At 47.7% G+C, this 22,076-nt stretch overlaps 1 protein-coding gene across 2 annotated transcripts in view; it reads left to right on the plus strand.

Annotated features, from left to right (window-relative positions):
- Window positions 1-3,310: 3,310 nt before the first annotated feature.
- The window catches only part of DAAM2 (dishevelled associated activator of morphogenesis 2), a 116,795-nt gene continuing 98,029 nt past the window's right edge, over window positions 3,311-22,076 (plus strand). The window contains exon 1 of one of the 2 annotated variants that reach the window (XM_024121786.3): window positions 3,311-3,390. The gene's annotated coding sequence lies outside the window, so the exon portion shown is untranslated. Of the gene's footprint in view, window positions 3,391-3,830; window positions 4,066-22,076 lie in introns of those variants that run through there. The other variant, XM_055080204.1, reaches the window with a different exon arrangement.

Genomic DNA, 22,076 nt, shown 5'->3' on the forward strand with positions numbered 1-22,076 from the left:
TCTCGCCTCATCTTTAATACCTTTCTTTCTCTCACTTTGCCTGGTATAAGTTAACGAGGATATTCTAAAAGGAGTTAATTCTAAAAGGAGTTAACAAGGCTATTCTGTTTCTCATTGGGTGTGCATCTTTATTGCTGTTGTGTCTGCTCCTCCTAGCTTCCATCAATTCTGCTACATTTCCTTCTGACTGTGGACCAGTAGATTGGCCTGTGGGGTGATCTCCGAGGGAGAATGATCACACCACAGCTCCTGATCCTAGAAATGAGTCAGTCACAAAATCCTCTTATGCCTTAGTCACTTTCCTGCATCTTTTTTACACTAATTATTAAAAACAGATACCATTTATCTACTACTTGCCATATGCTGGGCAATACAGACCAAAATAGTTGGAAGGCAGGATTAAAGCTGAGAGGAAAATTAGTGGTTGGAATGTAGATTTGGGCGTAGAGACAATGGATGACCTTCCCAGACAGTCGTGGAGCCTGTGGTGGGACTCAAAAGAAAGGAGGAAATCACAAGAGGAGAGTTGGTGATGGACAAGAGAAGGATGGTGGCTGATAGATCCCTGGGGAACATCCACATCCAGGTGGAAGAAGGACCAGGAAGAGAACCTGCACAAGGGAAGTTGTCATGCTGGGAAGATGTCCCTGGGAGAGGGGAGTGCTTCAAGAAAGGGGTGGTGTAAACATCTCAAAGGATGTGACAATGAAGAGTGACAAGACTGGATTCAACTAAAAGGCCATGTGACCTTAGAAAGAGCAACTTTCTAAGGGATTCAGGGCAGGATGTCAGACTATAGCTGGAAGGTGAGAGGGATTCAGGGTGACGATGGACTGGACTTAATTCCCCAGGTGGACTGTGACACTTTCTAGTTCCAGAATTTACTTTCAATCTCTTTCATCTTGGTTGAATTAAATAGAATTCATGCCAACTTAGCAGTAATAGGATTCTTTATTGGACTTTGTTGTGGTGTTATTGACGTTGTTGCAGAAAATACACAGAATTAGAGTCAGAAGAACTAGGTTAGGATCCAAGGGTCCCTTATTTTGTTGACTGTGTGATCTTGGGCAGGATATTTATCAAATCCGGCTTCTTTTCTTATATAAAAAATGGAGGTTATAGCGATACTTCTCCAGATTGTGAGGTTCACAGGAGATATCTGTGAATAGGCTTCGAAAACTATAAAGAATGATGTCAGCATAAGGTTAAAAAGAACTGTCGTGCTTATGAGCTAATGCTCAGGAATTGTCACAATATTATATTTTGGTGGCTAGATGGGAGTATATCAGGTAAGATTATACTTGGCTGTAAAAAACACAAGACTCAACTGTTATAACTTGAACACATAGGAGTTTTTCTCACCTGACAAGAAGTCAGAGGAAAGTTCAGCCACTTATGGATGTCTTCTAGGGCCTCAGCTCCTTTTACTTTCCCGCTCCGCCATCCTGAAGTGAGTGGCTTTTGTTTTCGAGGTTGCAAGATGGCTGCTGTACCTCCAGGCATCACATCTATGTCCTAAGAGAGAAGAAATGGGGGAAGGAGGAATAGCGAGTGTCAAAGGGTCGAAGGGGCATGCCATCTGAATCTGACTTTTTCTTAAAGAGTCTTTGTGGAAGCTGACCTCTGCCTTCTGCATGCCAACCTCACTGTCCAGAACTGGGTTTCATAGCCATCTCTAGCTACAGGGGAGTCTGGGATGGTGAATATTGGAGGCTTCCAGTTTCTTTAGCTGAGGAAGGCAAGGGAGAAGGGGCTTGTCGATGGCTTTTGGAAGCCAATGTGCAGTGTCCACCAAAGAGCAGAGCTCACCTTGCCAATGGAACTTTGATGTGAGGAAGGGGATGGAGGGATGCGGCAGTGGGTATGATGCTCAGGAGGGCAACTTGACAGCGACCAAACAGCAGGGCTCTGGGCCCTCTGTGGCTTGGACCAAAACATCTTGGCTGTCTCCCACCGAGAGGCCCAGCCCCAAGGCTTGGCTCCTTTTGGCAATCAGCCCTAACCAACTGCTGCCAAAGGGGTAAACGCATTCCAAGTCCTTGAGTCTCTGCTGCACTGTAACTGTGGTTAGAACCACACCCCCACCTGGTCTAAAAGGAAGCTCACTGGAGTTGTGTTGTTTTCGTGATGATTTGTGGTTATCCGTGCTCATTCTCCTTCATGGGGAGTTGAATACCTACACACTTATGTTATCCAACTGTACAAGCAATTTGCATCCCATGCATATCATTTTTCAGTTCATTCTCCAGTCTTTGGGAACCATGTAGGATAAGGCATTACACTCTCTTTCTCTCCACTCTTCAAAGATGGCCTTTAAACCAAGCCATTTCCCTAAACCCCTTCAGCTAGATGGAGAAACAGATGACCATCAGAATCCAGACCTAGAAAACTCTACCTGGGTCAACACCCAGCATGGGCACCATCTGCTTGCTCACTCCTGGGAGCATGGGGGAAACAGAGAAGATCCAGACTCACCCTGAGGATGGTGTCAGTCAAGGAGGAGACAGTTGTTCCTAACTAAGGCAATTTCCAGTCCAGACCAGGAGATGGATCACAATCACATTTAAGAAAAAAAAATAAAAGCAATTTTAAAAAGTATGAATAAGAGCTATTGTAAACGGCTCAAACTCTGTACGTACGCCATGAAGTAAGATGAACTGACTGGTACTGAGTTGGAAAAGCTATACAGAGGCAGGGAGTGTGGAACATAATTTAATAAAAAGAAACTTTTTTTTCACGCACCCATTCCCAAAGAAGAAATGGAAAAGTTGTTAGGGTGTGGACCAGGGCTTCTAATTAGCTGCTCTGTTCTTCCTGATTTATCCCCTTTCTTGCCCTAGCACCTTCCTGGCACTTAGTGTCCCATGAAGGGACTTGGTGGAAGGAGAAGTCTCCCCACCCACCCCCAGCACCTGACCTCCCAGCCGGCTCAGACCAGGGGAGGAGTGAGGAGAAACCCACCCACCCCCTAGGTCACCACTTCTGCCTCCTTGACCCTTACATGTTTGCAAAACAGAGGGAGCCCTGAGAAGGCTCCTCGCCAGCGTTGGAAACAGCTACCCTCATTGTCTGCCTCGCCCTGCCGGCTGCGCTCTCCCTTCCTCCCTCCCCTGCTCTCTGTCTGAAAGTGTGAAAATTACAAATCCCAAGGAACTGCAATCAGAACTCTACCTAGGGAAAATTCAGAGTATCCTTGCCATAAATATCCCGCTCCAAGACGCCTGACGTCAGAGCGGGGCGGGCGGGCGCGAGGCCGGCCCAGGGGGGAGCGGCGAGGTTTCGGTCGGAAGACTGCGAACTCAGTTCAGCGCGGAGCCGGCGCGGCGGGCGGCGGGCGCGCAGCCGGGCGCGGGGCTGCGGGAGCGGCGGACGCGCCATGGGCGTCCCGGGGTAAGTGCGGCCGTCCGGCTCTCCTCCCTGCTTCGCGTCCGGGGGCGGAGAGACCGCGGGAGACTTTCCGGGGCACTTCCCCACTTCTCTCCCCCTCTACTTTCTTTCCAACGCTGAAAGGGGATTGGTAAGGCAGCGGCTCCACGGGCTGCCTGTTTTGTTTCTCCAAAGTGCTTGCAGGAGCCGCCGAGGATACTTGAGTGGGGCTACCCGGGCCTGCGTGTGTTGTCTGCGCCGATGGGTGTGAGTTGCGTGTCTGTCTGGATGGGCGCATCTGGACACAGGAAATGTCTTTGGAAAACTTAAAAAAAAATGTTTGTGGTTTTGAAATCTGATTCCTTGTTGTCACAAGTGGACAGACATAGCCGGTGTCCCCCAAACTGACAACTTTTTGGTGGTGGCTTTTCCCGGTTCCTTCGGGGGTGATTTAACTCTTTACAAGCCCCCGGCTCCCACTTGCAAGCCTGGCTCCTGGCCAGAGGCAGCGGGGAGGTTCTTGCTCCCAGAAGCAGTGGGACTTGGGAGAGGGAAGGAGCATCCCAGGAAAGGGGTCCTGAGTGTGGGGAATCCCAGCACCTGCGACTGCTGCCCATCCATCCGCCTGCTGTGGCCCTGACAGCGCCAGGCATTGCGGCTTTGACTTAACCGGGAAGGAAGGATCTGGTCTGGAGACAGGTAATTGCAAAGGTGGGGAGGAGGAGGTGGTGGCCAGGACCGAGGCTCTGTGTCCAGCCCTGCCGGAGAGTGGAGTGGACGTGTCTGCCACATGTGCCCACGGTGGGGGCCGTTGAGGGTTTTCTGGGAGCGCCCTGGTACCCCAAACAAGATGCAAGCTCGTAACATAAAGAAACATGTCTGAGCTGTGGGGTGGAGGAAGGGGAGTGGTGGGGGAGAGGGAGAGAGATTTTTATCAAAATTGAACACAGATTGTTGAGGTCTGGGCTTGATTTAACTCTTCTCTCTCTGCCTTGGCCACTTTTCCACAGTCCTGTGGTGGATTTGCAAAGTTCCTGGGAAGGTAGGAAGGAAAAAAAAACCAAAAAACAAAAAACACACCTCTCCAGGAAAGAGTCCCCGGAGATTTTCCTTAAAGCCTACAAGGGAAAGAGAGCAACTTCCCATCTTTAAATAGTTTCAAGTTTTGTGTTGCTCCCAGCCCTTCCGAGTTTGGTGTCAGTTTCTTGGATTTCTCTGAAAAGTTGGCAGAAGGAGGGAATGGAGTTCCCCTAGGACGCAGAGGGGGAATTGTGCCCTACTGAGTGTAGGCGGACGCGGGGCCGTATGGATCCACCAGCACTGAGTTGCTCAGTGCACGCGCACTGGATGTCAATAGTTGTTCCACAAAGAGAGCCCTTTCACCTTCATCCCACCCGCGTCTCTGGTTTTGTATTTTGCAACAGAACCGACCTACAGTGTTTGGGTGGGGGGAAGATTACTGGACTCTCCCTGTGTCCTAGGAAAATAGGAGAGAATAACAATAGAGGGACAGGGAGGAAATCTGGATACAGAAAGGACCCACAGGAAGTCGAAGATTTGGGAAGGATTTTAGAAATTATACAAATTGACCCCTGGGGAAGAGCTACAAAAGACTGAGCAGACAGCAATGTCAGCTATAGACTCCTTTAACTTCAGGAGTATGTCTTCAACTTGAGTGCAGAGAAGAAGAAGGAAATCGCGCTAAGGGCCGTGTAAACAAAAGTGCGTGTGCATGGCTAGTGGGGTACCCGCGAGACGCACGTGTAGGCGGTTGTTTCTGTATTGGTGACTGCGTGGGGTGGTCGTGGCCTCAGGCCTGGAAGCGTAAACGGGCCATTTCTCAGTTGCTCTGGGAGCTACATCGACCCCCATCTCTCCCTTTTTTTTTAAAAACAACAACAACAACAACTGTGCTATGATTGTCTCGTTCCCTGGTGGTTGCACGCTGCGGCTCCTAAGTCCTAGCTGAGTTTACAGAGCTTTTCGTCCAGACCCTCAGATGCAGAGGGAATACTCGTGCCCCCATCAGGACAAAAAGAGGAGAGAAACTTCTCCGGGGCCTTAGAACTGAGAAGAGAGTCAGGAGTTCAGGAAGGGGGAGGGTGTGAGGGGCGTGACCAGTCGAAAGGCCGGTGGAGGTGGAGGTTTTTAGTTTTGGTGAGTGTAGGGGAGGTTGAAAGACTACTGCTTTCTGTGGGAAAATGCCCCCTCCCCAGTCTTCTTTCCCAACCCCCTGTCCCCAAAGTGTTTTGACACAAAACAGGTTAAACTTTTGCCATTACTGAAGAGCCTTGGATCCAGAGGTAAAGAAGAGGGTGGGGCGAAGTGTAGCCGGTCAGGAGGGTGCAGAGATCATCAGTAGGCCCAGGCTGGCGTCTTTCTTACAGTGCAGCCGATGGAAGTAATGATTTAAATGTTCACTCATTCCCACCATTTACAAATAGAAGGCTGAGTACCCAGGGGTGGAGGGGACCCATCTGGGAATCTAGGGTGGTCTCTTGTCCCAGCACAGGACGCCTCGGGGACAGCTGAAGGTGAGAACTGGGCTCTCAACTCTTTCATCACCCTCTCTCGAGGGTCAGTGGAATCCTGACCCTTTTGAGTTTGCTCCGGGGAACAATTTCACCAACTTCAGACCCGGGACGGATTCTCAGGCCACTGACTCTTGGGCTGATATGGAAGCCTGCTCATTGGCCCTTCTATCAGCTCAAGCTTCTGGCCCACGCTTTGGTCATCTCTGAGATCAGAATGCTTAGGGTGCATTCTCAGGCTCTCCAGAAGGTCCAAGGGGCAAAAAGGCACCTGACAGAAAGAACCACTTGGAGGATGTCCTTGGCTCTGACAGCAGATGACCCTCTAAATCTCCACAGCCAGAGTCTCTGTGTTCAGGGACCCTGTGTCCTTCGGCTCTGGACTTCAAATGCAGCCTGGCACAACAGGAAGAGTACAGACATCAGAGCAGTCTGCCCTGGGAGAGAACTAGTAACCTGGGATACGTTACATATTCCATCTGAGCTTAAGCCTCAGATGATATTTACCTCACAAGGTTGTCACAAACATGATATTTATGCAAAGGGACTAAAACAGAGCTAGGACTGTTGTAGACCCTTAATAAAGGGAATCCCATAATTTTATTTTCCAGTTTTTTAGCCATCAGGAGCCCGTGTGGTTTGGAAAGGACCTCTCCCCAAATCTGGCTACGTATTTTCCATTATTGAAGGCCGTTGGGTGGAGTTCCTAGGGCTCAGGTCACCCTTACTTCCTCCCTCTAGAAACATCGGCTAGTGGGGATTATCCGGGAGTGTGGCCGGTTCGTTAACCTGAGGGGCAGGAGAGGGCACCAGGCATCCTGGATATCTGGTCTGGAAACCACTCCTGTGTTTGAGCTCTTGGGAGGGAAGAGGGCAGCAGAGCCAGTTGTATGTGTGTGGCGGGGGGGCAGCGGGTGGGAAGGTGGGAGGGGGACAGGAAGATCAAGGACCAATGGAGTCTTGAAGGACAGGCCCGAGGTCAGAGGCAGTCACTGCTTCTCAAGCGTGCTCAGGTCAGAGTGAGAGGGGAGAATCTGATGGGTTGTAAAAATGGAAGCTTTAGCCATCTGTAAACATCTTGGTGGGCATGGGCTGGGGAGGCTGCCCCCACCCAGATCGACACGCTGTCTGGTGGTGTGGCGTGGCTGGTCCAAAGGACGGAAAGAGCATCTGATGTGGAGAAAGCAGCTGCAGGTTCTCTTGGCCCATCTCAGAGCTTCTAAGCGATCCTTCAAGTTGACATTTAAGACTTTGAAGATCGCATTTGTTTCTGCTTTGTACAAACTCTCTCTTTAACCGTGGCCTGGGATGACTTTTCAGCTTTTAAGAGGCTCAGCCAGTGGCCAGCTTCTCTTGAGATGGCCCAGATTGGGGGTCAGTGAATTCCTCACTCTTGGCACTATCTATTTCTCCAAACTCTCTCCTCACATTTTTCTGGTTTGTTTGTTTTCTTGTTTCATTATGAGGTTTTAAAACTGCACCATCCAAATGCTGTGCAGTGAGGAAGTGCCTTTTCTTTCGACCCGGGGATCATCATGCTAGTGCGGGTGAGACTTGTCAGACTATGGGCATTAGCAGGTGTTGTGGAGTTCTTTCTGGGTTTCCCCCTCGAAAAAAGGAAAAGAAAGAAACCTGGGAAAAAGAAACTCGAGGGAGTTTGGTAGCTCTTTGCATCCTGGCTGAAGAGGAGCTAAGTTATTTGTAGGATGCCCCACGGGTCTGTGCAAAGAGCTTCAGAATCAACAAGACCCAGGTTTGAGTTCTGGAACCATCAGGTCACAAGCTGTTCAGCCTCTGAGTCTTCTTCATCTGTCAAATGAGAACAAGAGGTGTTCTCACATCCCAGGGTTGTTCTGAAGGTGAAATGGAATAATATATGGGAAGAACCTTGCACACTGATCAGTGCTCAGCAAAATGGTAATGTCCTTCCCTTTTTCGTTCTAAGCCTATGAAAGTGCATGGGTTTGGACATTTGTCCGTGAGTCAGAGTAAATAAGCCGCTTATTCAAGGCTTCACAACAGTGCTTAAAGGTCAGCTATCCCTGCCTGGAGATGGAGACCTTCACTATAAAAGTGGGGCACAGATCTGCACTCCCCATGCCAGACAAATGGCAGTCCCATGCGATGCTCTACTAGAACAAAGGAAAGACCACCAGGTCACTTACCCATAAACCTGGGCTATTAGTGAGCTACGCATAGAGCTTGCTTTAGAAAACCCAAACACTGTCTTGGTCCAAAGAATCGAGGTCAAAACAGGGGAGGGAAACCACTGAGGTAGGACCTAGCATTAAAACTGAAAAATAATCACAGACAATAATACCTGACATTTGTATAGCAGCCTACAGGTTGAACAGCACGTGGGCCTCATTTCATCCTCATAACAATCCTATGAGATGCGTGTTATCCACATTTTACAGCTCAAACTGGGGGCTTGAAAGACTTCCCCTCACAGGGAGATCAGCTCGGTGCTTTGTGACCACCTAGAGGGGTGGGATAGGGAGGGTGGGAGGGAGACGCAAGAGGGAGGGGATATGGGGATATATGTATAGGTATAGCTGATTCACTTTGCTATACAGCAGAAACTAACACCACATTGTAAAGCAATTATACTCCAATAAAGATGTTAAAAAAAATCATCTTTACCTTTCAAAAACCAAAAAAAGGCTTCCCCTGTTTCACACAGTAAGTGGAAGAAACAGGAGGTAAGCAGCTACCCAAGCAGTACGTCTCAACCCATCACCTGGGAAGCTTGTAAAATTATCAGTGCCTAGACTGCCCCCCACCCCAGGCCAATTAAATTAGAATCTCTGGGGTGGGGGGCCCAGGCACTGATTGTTCTACAAGCGCCCCAGGTGATGTGAAGCATAAGTTGAGAGTCACGGGTCTAAGGGAATCATGAAGAGGACCAAGGTGAGGAATCAGGGTATCAAGCACAGGTGAAACAAACAACCAAAGCATTGCTAGGATTTAAGCTCCATGAGGGTGGAGACTTGCGTGGTTCTCTCTCTACCCAGAACCTAGAACGTGCTAGGCATAAGGTAGACACTCGGTGAACACTGGCTGAATGAATGAACAAACTACTATAGATGAGGAGCCGACAATTTCAGCAGCCAAGTCCAGCCTGTCGCCTCGTCATGTAAGTAAACAAGCCTTGTATGTTATTGGCATATAGCCATGGCGTTTCTTTATGTGTTGTCTGTGGCTGCTTTCATGTGAAAAGGGTGGAGTTGAGTGTTGTAACAGAGGCTGTGTAGTTCGCAGAGCTGAAAATATTTACTGTCTGGCCCTTTAACAGAAAAGGTTTGATGGCTCCTGCCCTGGTTCTCAGAGTGACCAGAGCAAGGGTAGCCTAGGGAGGGTTGTTACAGCCTGGTGGTCAAGAATACGGATTCTATGGCTTCCCTGGTGGCGCAGTGATTGAGAGTCCGCCTGCCGATGCAGGGGACACGGGTTCGTGCCCTGGTCCGGGAAGATCCCACATGCCGCGGAGCGGCTGGGCCCGTGAGCCATGGCCTCTGAGCCTGCGCGTCCGGAGCCTGTGCTCCGCAACGGGAGAGGCCACAACAGTCAGTGAGAGGCCCGCGTACCGCAAAAAAAAAAAAGAATACGGATTCTAGAATCAGACAGACGTGTGTTTGAACCCTGTCTCCGCCACTTACCTGTTGTAAGACGTTGCATATGATTTCACCTCTCTGAGCCTCAGTTTTCTCATCTGAAAAATGGGGAGGATAATAAGTAATACCGCCCTCACAGGATGGTTGCGAAGATTGCCAGCCCCTGGCCTATAGTAAGCACTCAACAGACGTTAGCTATCCCACCTGTGATGGCCGTGGTTTTAGTTCCTGGCAACTACCCAGTCTGAAGGAAAACTAAAGTCAGAATCTAAATCTAGTGTCACGAACAGAATAAAGGCTGTGGTAGGAAAAATAATCAGTCGTTAAGTTGGTGGGAGGGAGTAGGACTGACGTGAGGCTTTCGAGGTCAAGGGGGTCTTTTTAAGACAACACAGGTCAGGCCCCCCGATGTGTGAGTGAGGTGCTGTTTGCCTGATGCCTGTGTCAGCCAGTGATACCCATCATCCCTCAAGGGTTAACTTAGGCTTTATTGCGCTGAGTCCAGTCACAAGCATGTCCCACCTCTATGCCCTTGTTTGTAGTTCGTTCTACATGAAAGGCCCTCCCCCAGTCCTCATCTTCCTGGGCTACTTGTCCTGCCAGGCTTGCTCAGGGGGCCCCTTTGCTCCCAAGCTCCCTTAGCAAGCTTCCCTGCATCCCCAGTCACCCCTCCCTCCCACAAACTTAAACTGCAGCTCTGACGTAACATCTAACACGCTGCGTCACAGTCAAGGTAGGACTGAGTCTCTGTCTTGCCTTCTGCATGCTTGGAGCGCATTAAAGCCAAATTGCATTGTAGAAGCCACACCTGGTAGCCAAACAGTGTCAATTAAACCCTTGGTTCAACTCAGTGACAGCTGAGTTAACTCTTGGGGAATCCATCTGGAACTTGCCCAGGAGCCAATCCCCATAGCCAACCAGATAGAGAAGAGCGGTCCAGTTTATAGACTCCGTGGATCCTTTGTGTCCTCATCTCTCTACCCTGCGGTGGCTCCTGCCCTCTGGAACACCTCTCCTAAGGGGTAGCCAGGGACAGGGAAAGAGGGAAGAAACTTAAAACCAACTCTTTGACTTCTTGTCAGCAGATGTGGTGAGCAGTTGGGTTTTGGCTTCTCTGGGCTTTTCATGTCTATGTGCCAAAATAATTGTGAGTTGGCTTGGTGTGGTCAGCTTTCATTAGCACGGTAACAGAGCGAGGCATGGTCACAGATAATAGCAAACAGCAGATAATTCACAGCATTGCCATCCAAATAACATAATTCGGTGTTGTATAATTTTTATGGATTTTAGTGGCAGATTTATGTTGGTGGCCAATATATATTGTATATGGAATAATATTAAAATCGTTATTTTCTAATGATTAAGGAGAAGGCATAGAAGAATCTCAGCCTTAAATTAAATATTCCCTTTGAGCAACCCCAAATGGACAATTAGGAGCTGATTTCTAAAGGGGAGGGAAGAGAGGGAATGAAATATTATTTTTATAGAGCTCCCCGCTATGCACATGGCACTGTGTCGATAATTATTTTAAATAATTTTAAAATGTATTCTTTATTTGATTTTTCAAAATTATGACAGTAATTCTCGCTTGCTTAAACTCGTGAATCAGTATCATGCAGAGATACAAAAAGACAAGTGGAAAACGAATAGCATCTCCACACCCTGGGAATTAATGTTTATAGTCTAGAGTTAATCATTCCCTATCTTTTCCTTTGTTCATACAAATACTACAGGTGTGCATACATGTATGGTGGGGTCTTGTCTGAGTGTTTTTCACTGGGATGGAATCTGCGTATATTACTCTGCAGTATACTTTCCTTCCCTTTGACCATTTATCAAGGTTGTCCCTACGATGGATGGAACTCTTTATTTTTTTCGGATTTCTTTATGCCTAGACACACACAGCTCTATATATCAGTATTTGAGGTCATGCCATTCTTGTAGTGAGGTTCAAATTTTTTTTTTTTTTTTTATCAGTCAGTTGTTAAACGTGGTTTCATCCTGGATGATCACCAGTTTGGGTCCCTGAGTCTGACATACCAAGCATCCATCACCCAGGAGAGCTGAGTGATTGATGTACCTAGTCTGTGACCATCCTGGGTATGGCTGCATGCTGTGTGTGGCCCTTGTTTGTCCCCTAGGGAAGCTATTGAGCATCAGGCCCTGTGGCTGCCCCCTCCTTCTCATCAGATTCAGTCTTTCCCTCCTTGGGTCTCCTCAGTCACTGACTATGTGGGAAGAGCAGCAGGAAACACCAAAGACGGATATGTTGGACTGGAGAACGGTGTTGATGGAACAAGTCAGGCAGTGCGGGGTAATGGTCAGGTGTGTGGACCCTGTGGTCAGATCAGCCCACTGCACCCCCAGGACTGACTCCCAGTGGCAGGCAGTGCTGGCAGTGGCCAGCCCTCTTTGGAATTGCCTTCGCTGAAGAGAATTGCCCCAGAGTCAGTCTCTCTACGGGGTCACCTGCATTCAGTGACCAGTGGGGCCCCTCTGCCCCAATGTGGGGAAATTCTAAAGGGCATCCCAGCTTCGGGGCTCCCCATGGGGCCGGCTGAGGCCTTCACTGAGGCTGCCTGGCAGCTGTACTTCTCCCTCTGCTCGGGGCCACCTCCTACCCGAACCTCCCACCCATGAGCGACTGATTCCAAGAACCCTTCCTACCTGCCCCAGAAGTTTTACTTATTTTACGTGAAATTGTTTTGGAAGAGTCCGTTGTTTTCCAGATACTTGGTGGTGGCCATGTCAGAATATGAAAAAGTGCATTTTTTTTCTTGTGCTCTATTTTGTGTGTTTTCTAGGTGAGATCCAGCTGATTTCTCTACAGATAGAGTTGTTCATAACTGGGAAGGCTGAACAAATATTTTGATTTTATTGCCAAATTTGTATTTGCCCCTGCTCCCTCCCCCGAACCCCCAGTGCTAGGCTGAGAGGTGTAGGCGGATCAGGTTGGAAGCATGACCAGATGGCTTTGTTGACATCCTGCCTGGAGACGGGCTGGACAAGTTGCCCTTTGGGAATTCCTCTCTATCTTACCAGTGCTTCTGCTATATAAAGGGGGTGGTCTCAGGGGACTCTTCTGGCCCACTGGGAGCCACCTTCCTGCCTGTATAGGTATTCACATCATGCCTGCCTGGGTCTCTGCCAGATCTGATTCGTCTTTACGGGGGGTGTTTGTTTCTTACTGCTTTGTCCCAAGCAAGGGAGGTCTTTGGTGCTGTGTATTGAACATTCCACCTTCCGGATTATGTACACTGATCGGCTGCCTGAGTGCCAAAGCAAAGCTTGCCTGCATGATGGATTCCCGATGGGCCAGACTTGGGGACCCAGACTCACAGCTGACGTCTGACCCCGTTCCTGGAGGTCAGTGTCAAAACTCCCTCCCTCACTTCCTCTCAGACTCCACAGCCCCCAGCCTCAAGTTCCCCTGATCAGGCGGCGAGGGAAGGGAGTGATTCTAGGTCAGTGGGAAGATCCCTCAGTATCTCCACAGTGCCAGAGGCAGCTTTGAAGTTCGTTTGAAGCAAATTCAGAGTTTCTGTGGACTTTGGGCAGTGGACTTTGGGCAGTAGAAAGGCCAAGCCATTTTAACTCTTCTTTTCCTTTTTTTTTTTTTAAATCTCCATCAATATATTTATCAGTCTGTTCCCTGTCATGTGACATCGGGCTGGCAGCTGCCCAGAGAGAGAGCTAGGAATTGCCTCTGCCTTTCTGAGACACTTGGTTGATAATTTACCATTGCCACTTCCCTGAGCAGAGGTGATGTTATTGATGTCTGTGGCTGCCTACATGGAAGCTGGGACTTATAGCTAATAAACAGACCAGACTTCTGAGTAGAAAGCTGTGGGTCAGAGCGTAGGCACTGGCTTCAGATTCTGGCCCCACTACATGTTAACTGTGTGTCCTTGCGTGAGCTACTTCATCTCTCTGTGCCTTAGTTTCCTTATCTGTAAAATGGCTTGTTATGAAGATAAAGTTAATGCATGATTTGGTAAAAAGAAAAAAATGGTACTTGAAACCATGGCTGTCGCATAGTAAGTACCAGGAAGTGTTAGTGATGATGATTCTGGAGATGATGATGGAGAACAAGGACCCAGCATCGTTAGCTCTGTTGGCCCCGCATCCTGCACGATGCTCGGCACAGAGCTGGGGCCCGATGAGCATTTATCAAGTAAAATATGCCACTGCCTTTTGCCAAGTGTCTACTGCCTGCTTAGTCTGCTCAACTCTCTACCAAAAATTATGTTTTACATTTAGAATGTTTATTTCATTTAAAATTTTGACTGAAGTTCGACATGGTTCAGAAAAATACAGCTTATAAGTATACAGCTCAATGGGTTTTCACACCTGTGTAACCAGCATCCAGATCGAGCAACACAACATTCCAAAGCTTCCACCTCCCCCATCCCGAGAAGTCCCTCGTATCCCCTTCTGGTTACTCCCCTTCCCTAATCCTAACTTCTAACAGCAAAGATTAGTTTTGCCTGTTCCTGAACTTCAAGTAAATGGAATCGTACAGTGTGTACTCATTTATGTGTGTCTACTTTTGCTTGGCATGATAGGTCGATGACTCCTTCCCATTGTTGTGTAGTATTCCATTATGGGACTACCCACACTTTATCCACTCTTCAGGTGGTGAGCATTTGGGTGGTTTCCAGGTTTGGGGCTGTTGTGAATAGGTCTTGCTGTGAACACTCGTGCACTTGTTCACGGGTAAAGATAGGAATGCTTCTCTGTTGGTGTGTTCCTGGAAGTGGAACAGCTGGAACCTAGGGAACGCCTATGTTCAACTTTAGGAGATATTGCCAAACAGCTTTACAGAGTGGTTGTACCACGTTTCCCACTTTCTGTAAAGACCAAGAAGGCGTTCTAGCTTGGTAGTGTAGGGGCTTGAGGCCTGGTAATATCCTGGGCTTCCTGAAATGTGCATATCCTCCAAGCTCTTGGTATCTGAGAGCTCACATGTTCTAGAAATCCTCGGGGCGGGGTGGGTGGGTGGGATAGGCATGTCCTTTTTACCAGGCACTGTACTAGGTGTTTCACTTATACTCCTTCACCAAATCCTCGTAACCATTCCATGAGCTGAGGCTGGTGTGATTAATCCCTCTTACAGATGAGGAAACAGACTCAGAGCAATTGAATGAGATACCTAAGATCCTACAGGAAGAGACTGTCAGAGGATGTAAAACAGGTGTGCCTGCATCTAAAGCCATTTTAGGATCTGATGGTGAATCATTTTGGCTTTGGTGCTGACACTGGAGAGAAACCCAGACCCGCTAGAACCTGTGCCAGCTGTGGGTGGTGGCTATGAGAAGACGTGCTGTGAGATGGAGCAGAAATACGGCAACTCAGTGACCTTGGGAGGTCAAATTGTTTCCCTGCCCAGGGACAGCTGGAGAAAGTCAACTTTCCTGGAATGCAAGGGCGACCATGTAATTCTCTGTGTAAACCAGGACTCTTTCAAGCACGAAAGGGCACTAACTGGATAGGATGCTGGGAAGCAGGCATGAATTGGGACTGTCCCAGTTTTGCTCACCCCCCTGGAAGTCTGAGCAGGCATCCCTCTCCTGGTCAGTGGGCTGTACAGGTTCTTTTTAACTCTTTCAGAACACTGTCTCTCTGGACTCTGCCCTCATGTGATGTACTTCTAGTCTCCTCTGTTTATCTTAAAAATGAGTCTGGTTTTCTTCTTCCCCTCTATACAACATTCCCCGCTCAGATGGGGCTCTGACAAGGTGAGCTTCCTTTAACAGATCCTGTTACCATTGAGATGCATTTGCCAACGGGCTAGAAGCTTCTAGAAGTCTAGGGCTGTGCCTTAGTCACTGTGGTATCTGTGGCACTTAGCCGGGTGACAGACACAGAGTTAGCACTCCAGGAATATTTGACTGTGTATGACATTTATCCATGTGCTTGTTTGTTCATTCATTCATAGTTCATAAAACCAGAGCTTAGTTTGGATTCCGTCCTCTTTTTTTTTGATCTGACGCCCATTCCACTGGTCCAGAAAGAAAAGTCAGTTCTGCGTGGCGGGGTGTGCATATGCACACAAAAGACAAAGAATAAACAGGATCAACTTAATGAGTAGCAAACGCATCATGGAATTTGATGTCAGGATCTAGGTTTGAATTTCAGACATCCACTAATGAGCTCCACTGGCTTAGATAAGCGATGTAGCAATTTAGCATTTCTGAGCCTCCGTTTCAGCCATGTGTGCAGTGGAAACGACACTAATGCCCGGGGTAGAGGAGTGAAGTAAATCTATGATGCAGGGTATATGGAACGTGCTCAGTACACTGTGAAGTGCTGTGTGTAATTCCTAGTTGTTAGTGGTTGTAGTGGTTCAACAGCTATTTGAAAAGCACCAGTGGGAGGCGCTGTGTGCTGGGGCAGGTCCTGTGGAGTGAATGCCCCGTGAGCAAAATCTACACCCCCTCCAGGGCCTCTGGTCTCTCAGTGAGGCATCAGCGCATGCGTGGCAACCCCATGTGGCTGGGAGCTTTTATTAATAAATGAGGAAGGAATCAGCAAATTCTTCAAGGTCTTAGGGATTTGATGTGGGTGTCAAAGATAAGGATGCAAAGGATAATTAATTTCTCATTAAGCCCACAGCTGCATTTTCACCAGAGCAACAGCACGAAGCATTTGAGGGCTTATGTGTGTCCTGCAGTATCTTTGGTATAGTGTGGTGGCTTCTTGTGCAGATTTCTGGGGTCACACTGCTGGGATGCAAGTTCAGATTCCACCCTTTATTAGAATTGTAGCCTTGGGCGAGTATTTATCCTCCCTGAGATTCAGTTTCCTCATCTGTAAAATGGTGATAGTACCTACCTCCAAATGATGACGAAAGTAAGACTTGTAAAGTACTTAGCGCAGTGCCTAGAGCACAGCGTGTACTCCATAAACCTATGTTGTTATCATTGGCCAAATAATTTGTTTTCCCTTGGAATACGAGGTACTGTATGGTGCTGATGCGATACACAGAGAAGGGAAGGTTGTTTTGCGATGGGGGATGATGTCAGGGAAGGCTTCGTGGAAAAGAGGCATCCCCAAGGTTGGCTTCCTTTACACCCGGAGCAAAAAGGCAAAAAGTTTATGTCCATGTTTACTCTGTTCTTAAAGCTCAGAGAAGAAGATTTAGCATGGAAGAGATTCCTTTCCTTAAGAGACATAAGTTGAATGCCTCCTGGAACTTTGAAGTTGAATACCATGTGTTCCTTGCCCTCATGCACTTCCAAACTGGTTCATCCATCCTTGTGCCGGGGACAGGGGATATGAAGATGAGTCCTCCAAGTACTAACGTTGTTGTCGAGGAAGGTTCTAAAAGTGAAGAATACTATCCCATGTCATCAGGGCCGTGAGTGGGAGATGCTCAAAATTGAGAAACTTAGATTCCATTTAAGAGTGTTTGGGAATGTGAAGAAGTTATGGTATCTCCTTCCCAGTTTCTGTTGTGATGATAGGATGGTAAATACATGGTGCTTCCTGCAGCAGGAGGATGGACAAATGATTCCTGTGGTTCCTTCGGTGCGTCTGTGATGTCCACATAGTTGTGTGTCTTACAGGTAAAAGGCACAATGAACACACTCTGAACTTTTCCTAGACAGTGTTGACAGGGTCTACAGAAATGCATTTCTCACGTTGCCCAGGGATTGTTGGCATTTTTGTTTCGTGGGCTTCATCTCTAATGTTATGACTCATTTAAAAAATCTGTCTCTCAAAGCCAGTTTGCAAGAGGAAGTCTTCCCTCTGGCTCCGGCCACAGCTCCTCCTCCCTCTCCAAGTTTCCTAGTGAAGAAGTGATGAAATACTATGTAACTTGTTCAAACTTTTATAAATTAAAAGAAAAATTCCTTTGGTTTTTCAAAGCATGCAAATGCAATTCTAAGACTGCAGTGATGCTGTAGAATAGTAAACATGTGAACAAATGTTCAACCTGACTCGGAATCAGGGAATTACCATAAACTGAAGTCTTAAGGAGACAGCCATTTCACACTCATCTGATTGCCCCCCCCCAAAAAAAAAAATTATACTCCTCCTGTTGTATGTAGAGCCAAAGACAACTCCCATTCACTAATGGTAGGAATGAAATTGGTACGGACACTTTGCGGAGCTACTTGGCACTATCCAGTAAAATTGAAGATATACTTACCCTACGATCCAGTGATTTCATTCCTATGTAAGTCTAGAGAAGCTCTAATACGTGTGGAAAAAAAGACATGTTCAGGAATATTCATGATGGCATTTTTTTAAGAGCTAGAAAACTACCCAAATGTTTATCATCAACCAGAAGACTGATTATGTAACTTGATTTGTATGTACAATGGACTACTACAGACTACAGTGAAAAATGAATAGACTGTGCTCTAGGGATATAACCCCAGAAACAATATGAAGTGGAAAAGCAAGTTGCAGAAGAATGCCATTGCTATTAAGTCATACAAAATAACATGCTTTTATTTACACATATCTACCTGTGTAATTAAAGTGTAAAAAAACCATTATTTTGGAATAACCACCAAATTCAGAGAAGTGGCTCCCTCTAGGGAAGGCAGGAAGGAAGACCAGGGAGGAGTACGCAGGGCTTCCATTTGTATCTGCGGTATTTTATTGCTTGGGATGGCTACACAGATGTTTATTATCTACATTTTGTAGAGAGGTAAAATATTTTCTAATTGAAAACAAGGTAATTTCTAAAAATGGGCACAAACTCCTGCTCCATCCCCTCTGCCTGTTGGCAGACACACTGTAGAGTGACGGTGAAACTGCTCTCCATTTGCTCCAGGTCCATACGGGAAATTTTAGGTAGATGTGATCATCTTCAGATGGAACGTTCTGCAAACATCTATGCTGGACCCCGTATGCACACGGTATTCACTGTTTTTTGAACTAAAGATCTGGACCTATTTTTTTCTGACTTGTGGGTTTGTTGGGATCATATTTTGATATGTTGGATATGTTGGTAGAGATGCAGAAGAGGGCCATAGGAATAGAAACCAAACAGCAGCTCTCTGGCTCATTCTCTAGCAAATTGCTGGAGCCTCCTCTCATCCCATCTCTCCCTTGGGAGTTACTGGGATCCCTTGCTGGTGCTGGCAGGTGACCACGGCCACAATCCTGACATCCCTCTGATAAGGACGTGGGACCAACATTCTCAAGTATTTCTGACTGCCTGGGTTGGGGAGGAGGAAGAATCTCCCTCTCTGCACCATAACTGCCTGGTTTCAATGAAGTTCTCCATCCCTTCTGAGTTCCATCAATTCAGCCCTGGCTCTGTTGCTCTTGAAAACATCCTCAAGTGGGAAAGCACCCACCACTGGCAATTGCTTCCCTTTCTTTTACTTGACAATGAAGCCGTGCTGACTTCTTCCCTAGGTGCCTATTGAAATGCAGTCCAACCATCTCTTTTATGTGCCTTCCTCTTTTCTGCAGCCCCCTCTCCCTTGGAATCTGGTCCGAGCTCCATCCCAGTGACACATACTGTGTTGGCCGTGAGTGCCCTGTCCTGTGTTGTGCAGCCTCTGTCCTTGACCGAGCCCGTGAACCTCAGTGCTCAGTGGTTCTGCACCAGTGAGCCCCCTTCTCTGGCTCGCGTGGTGCTTGCATCGGGGACTGAAGCTGCGGGTGGCTTTCCTCTCTGCCTTCGGCTTGTTTATGCATCATATAATTCACCTTCTTTAAATGGGAGAAAGTTGCACGAAGCTGGGACTTCGGGGAGCAAATCCTAGGTACGTGGTTGCTCTGAGAATGGACACTGTAGTCCATATCAGGCTCTGGGCAGGAAACAGTTGGCACTCCCCAAAGAGTTGAACTGATAAGAACGTAATGAGAGGGCTATCTGCAGAGAGATGAAGGGCTAAGGAGATGGTGAGGCACCCGGGAGCCAACAACAGCAGGAAGCTCTTAATACTCCTACCCCTGGAGGGGCGAGGGGGAGGACTGGTGTTATCAGAGCCCTGTGCCAGCTGGAGCTGAGGAGGAAGGGCTGCTTGGCTGGAGCTGTGGCCCTAGAGGAACACAGCCCCTGCCAGAGCCATGGCTTAGCAGAGAGACAATAAGGGAATAACACCTGAGATCTCACTCCTCCCACCCTCGAATCACCTGCTGTTGCTTCCAACTGGTCGAGTCCCAGTGGGCAGCAGAAGCCCAGGAAGCTGGGTGATGCATTCTGGAGAGGCCAACCTTCCCATTCCCCCCAGGGTGGGATCTTGGCAGAGAAGGGCGGGGAATGGAGGCAGAGGGGCAAGCAGAGAATAGGCAGCACCTTGTATATTTCTATGTGCAGTCATCATGTAACTAGAAAGACCAGGTGTAATGAGAAGTCCCCTGTGAGTCAACCTGTAGTAGCATTTGGGCGGTTTGGGCTATGGTTTTGGGGGACTGCTTGACCCCTGGCTTAGATGGGTAAGCAAGGAAGGAGGTCTGGGAGGGAAAGGAACTGAGATTTGTGGTTATGGGTCATGGACTTTGTTCTGTGCTTTGGAAAGGAAGATGATTTGAATGAGACTCAGGGATTGGCTATTTATCATGCTCCGGTCGTTATCATACCTTAAAATGATTGATCTTGGTGGTCTCAGGTGGCAGGTTGTGGTCTTGAGACCTGTTCTGAGCCCAACCCAAGTGACACACACCACGTTGGTCTTGAGTGCCCTGATGGGTACGCATGTGAGGCTGAGGACGCCCTTAGCTGGAGCTAATCTTCCCCGAGTTTTCCTCCTGTCTCCACTTTCCTCCACATCCCTCATTACCCTCGCCCTGAGGCTCACCTGAACACCTGTGAAGGCTGTGATAAATGTCAGAGAGGCAGCCTTGATCGAATGACCCTAATTGTGGAGACATGGTCTCTAAACACTGTGGCAAGGTACAGAGAAAGGAGAAAATAACATATCTGAACTCATAGGGGTACAGGGCCTTCCCCGGAGAATTCCCAATCCAGCATGTACATGCCAAAGATAAGGGGCACCTGCAAAGCAACATATCAAGAGAAAGTTCACAATATACGAACAAAATGTGTACTTGGTAAAGAAGGGTAGGAGAATAGAGCCACTGAAGTTGGTGGGCTTTGGTAGCAGAGAGAGTAATAGCCCTCTGACCTTGGCTAAACATTTGACATCTCTCAGTAGGCCTCAGTTTCCTTATCTGTAAAATGGGCCAACTAAAGGTCTATTTCTCATTGGACAGCTGCAGGGGTTACATGGGAACATGAGGTAAAGCACAGGGCCTAGCACACAGTAAAGGTTGGCTATTATCAACATCATTATTATTCCTGAAGGTGAATGCCGGTCACCACCTGGAAAGAGGAGTGAGGACTCCAAGATTCCAGAAGACTTGGCACCCCCTTGTGTCTTTTAATTGACCTAGTTCATTGCCCTATTCCAGCCAACCTCACAGGCCTCAGTTCTTTGACTCCCACTCATGTCCCGTCAAGGGTGACATGGGTGCTTGTGGACCTGTCCATCGGCTTGGTCCCCTCTAGGTGGGGAATCGTGAAATGTTCAGGAGGAAAAGTATGAAGGGTCATCTTGTCTCGCATTTCCCAAACCGCATTTGATAAACCACTGCGTTTCCACAGTGGCCCTGGGAAGAATGTTCTGTGGTTAAAGAAGTTGAAGCAGCCCTTCCATCTTTGCTCTTGTTTCTCTCACGGAGCTACAATGCTCAGAGAAGCACTGCAGTCAAAAACTGGTTTCACATTGTTTAAACTAGTATTCTCTCAATTTATTTATCTAAAGAGGACTTTTTCCGTGGGACACCCCACAGGACTAGTGTTTTCAGGCATATATCGGTTAGAATTTGTGTTCAGCTACACGGTACAGAAGCCCAACTACACGGTACAGAAACTTAACTAGGGTTCTTTATTTTTCTCATTTTTAGGACAGCAGATGCAGTCCTGAGTTGGCAGAGTGCCACCACAGTGCCATGAGGAACCCAGGCTCCCTCTATGTCTCTACTTCAGCCTTCCTTAGAATGAGATTTTTGCCTTTGTGCTCACTGCCTCTTGGTTAAAAGATGGCTGCATCACCACTAGCTTCACATCTGCATTCCAGGCAGGAAGAAGGAGAAGGACAAAGCACAAAAAGTGCATGTCAGCTAATTGTTTCTTTTTAGCAAGCTTTTCTGAAATGCTTTTAACAAGCTTTTTTTTAACCTCTAGAAACTGGTTAAAACTGTGATAAGGAGAGACTTCAGACTAAAAGGGAGTCTGGGGGGAAGCTAAAAGCTTTTTAAATGGGCATTTTGCTGCCTCAAACCAAAGCAGGGACCTCTTAGTATGGAAGAAGGAGAGAATTAATGTTAGGTGGGCAATTCGCATCATGTGCCACATTCATTGATCAAACCTTTGCTTCTCTCTTCAGTGGGTCGAATCTAAAAGCATCCCATGCAAAAGAAATAAAAACAAAGCAAGCAAAGAAACCAACCAACCTTTGTCATCAATAGAAAACACACATTCTAAGCAACAAGGCACTTGGGCCCACAGACTCATTGGGAAGATGCTGTTGGTGCCCTGTGCAGTCCTCGGGGCTGCCCTCTCTTCTTTCCCTCATTCCCTTCCTGGTTTCTC

This window comes from Physeter macrocephalus, chromosome 18, assembly GCF_002837175.3.
Source record: "Physeter macrocephalus isolate SW-GA chromosome 18, ASM283717v5, whole genome shotgun sequence".
Lineage (NCBI taxonomy): Eukaryota > Metazoa > Chordata > Mammalia > Artiodactyla > Physeteridae > Physeter > Physeter macrocephalus.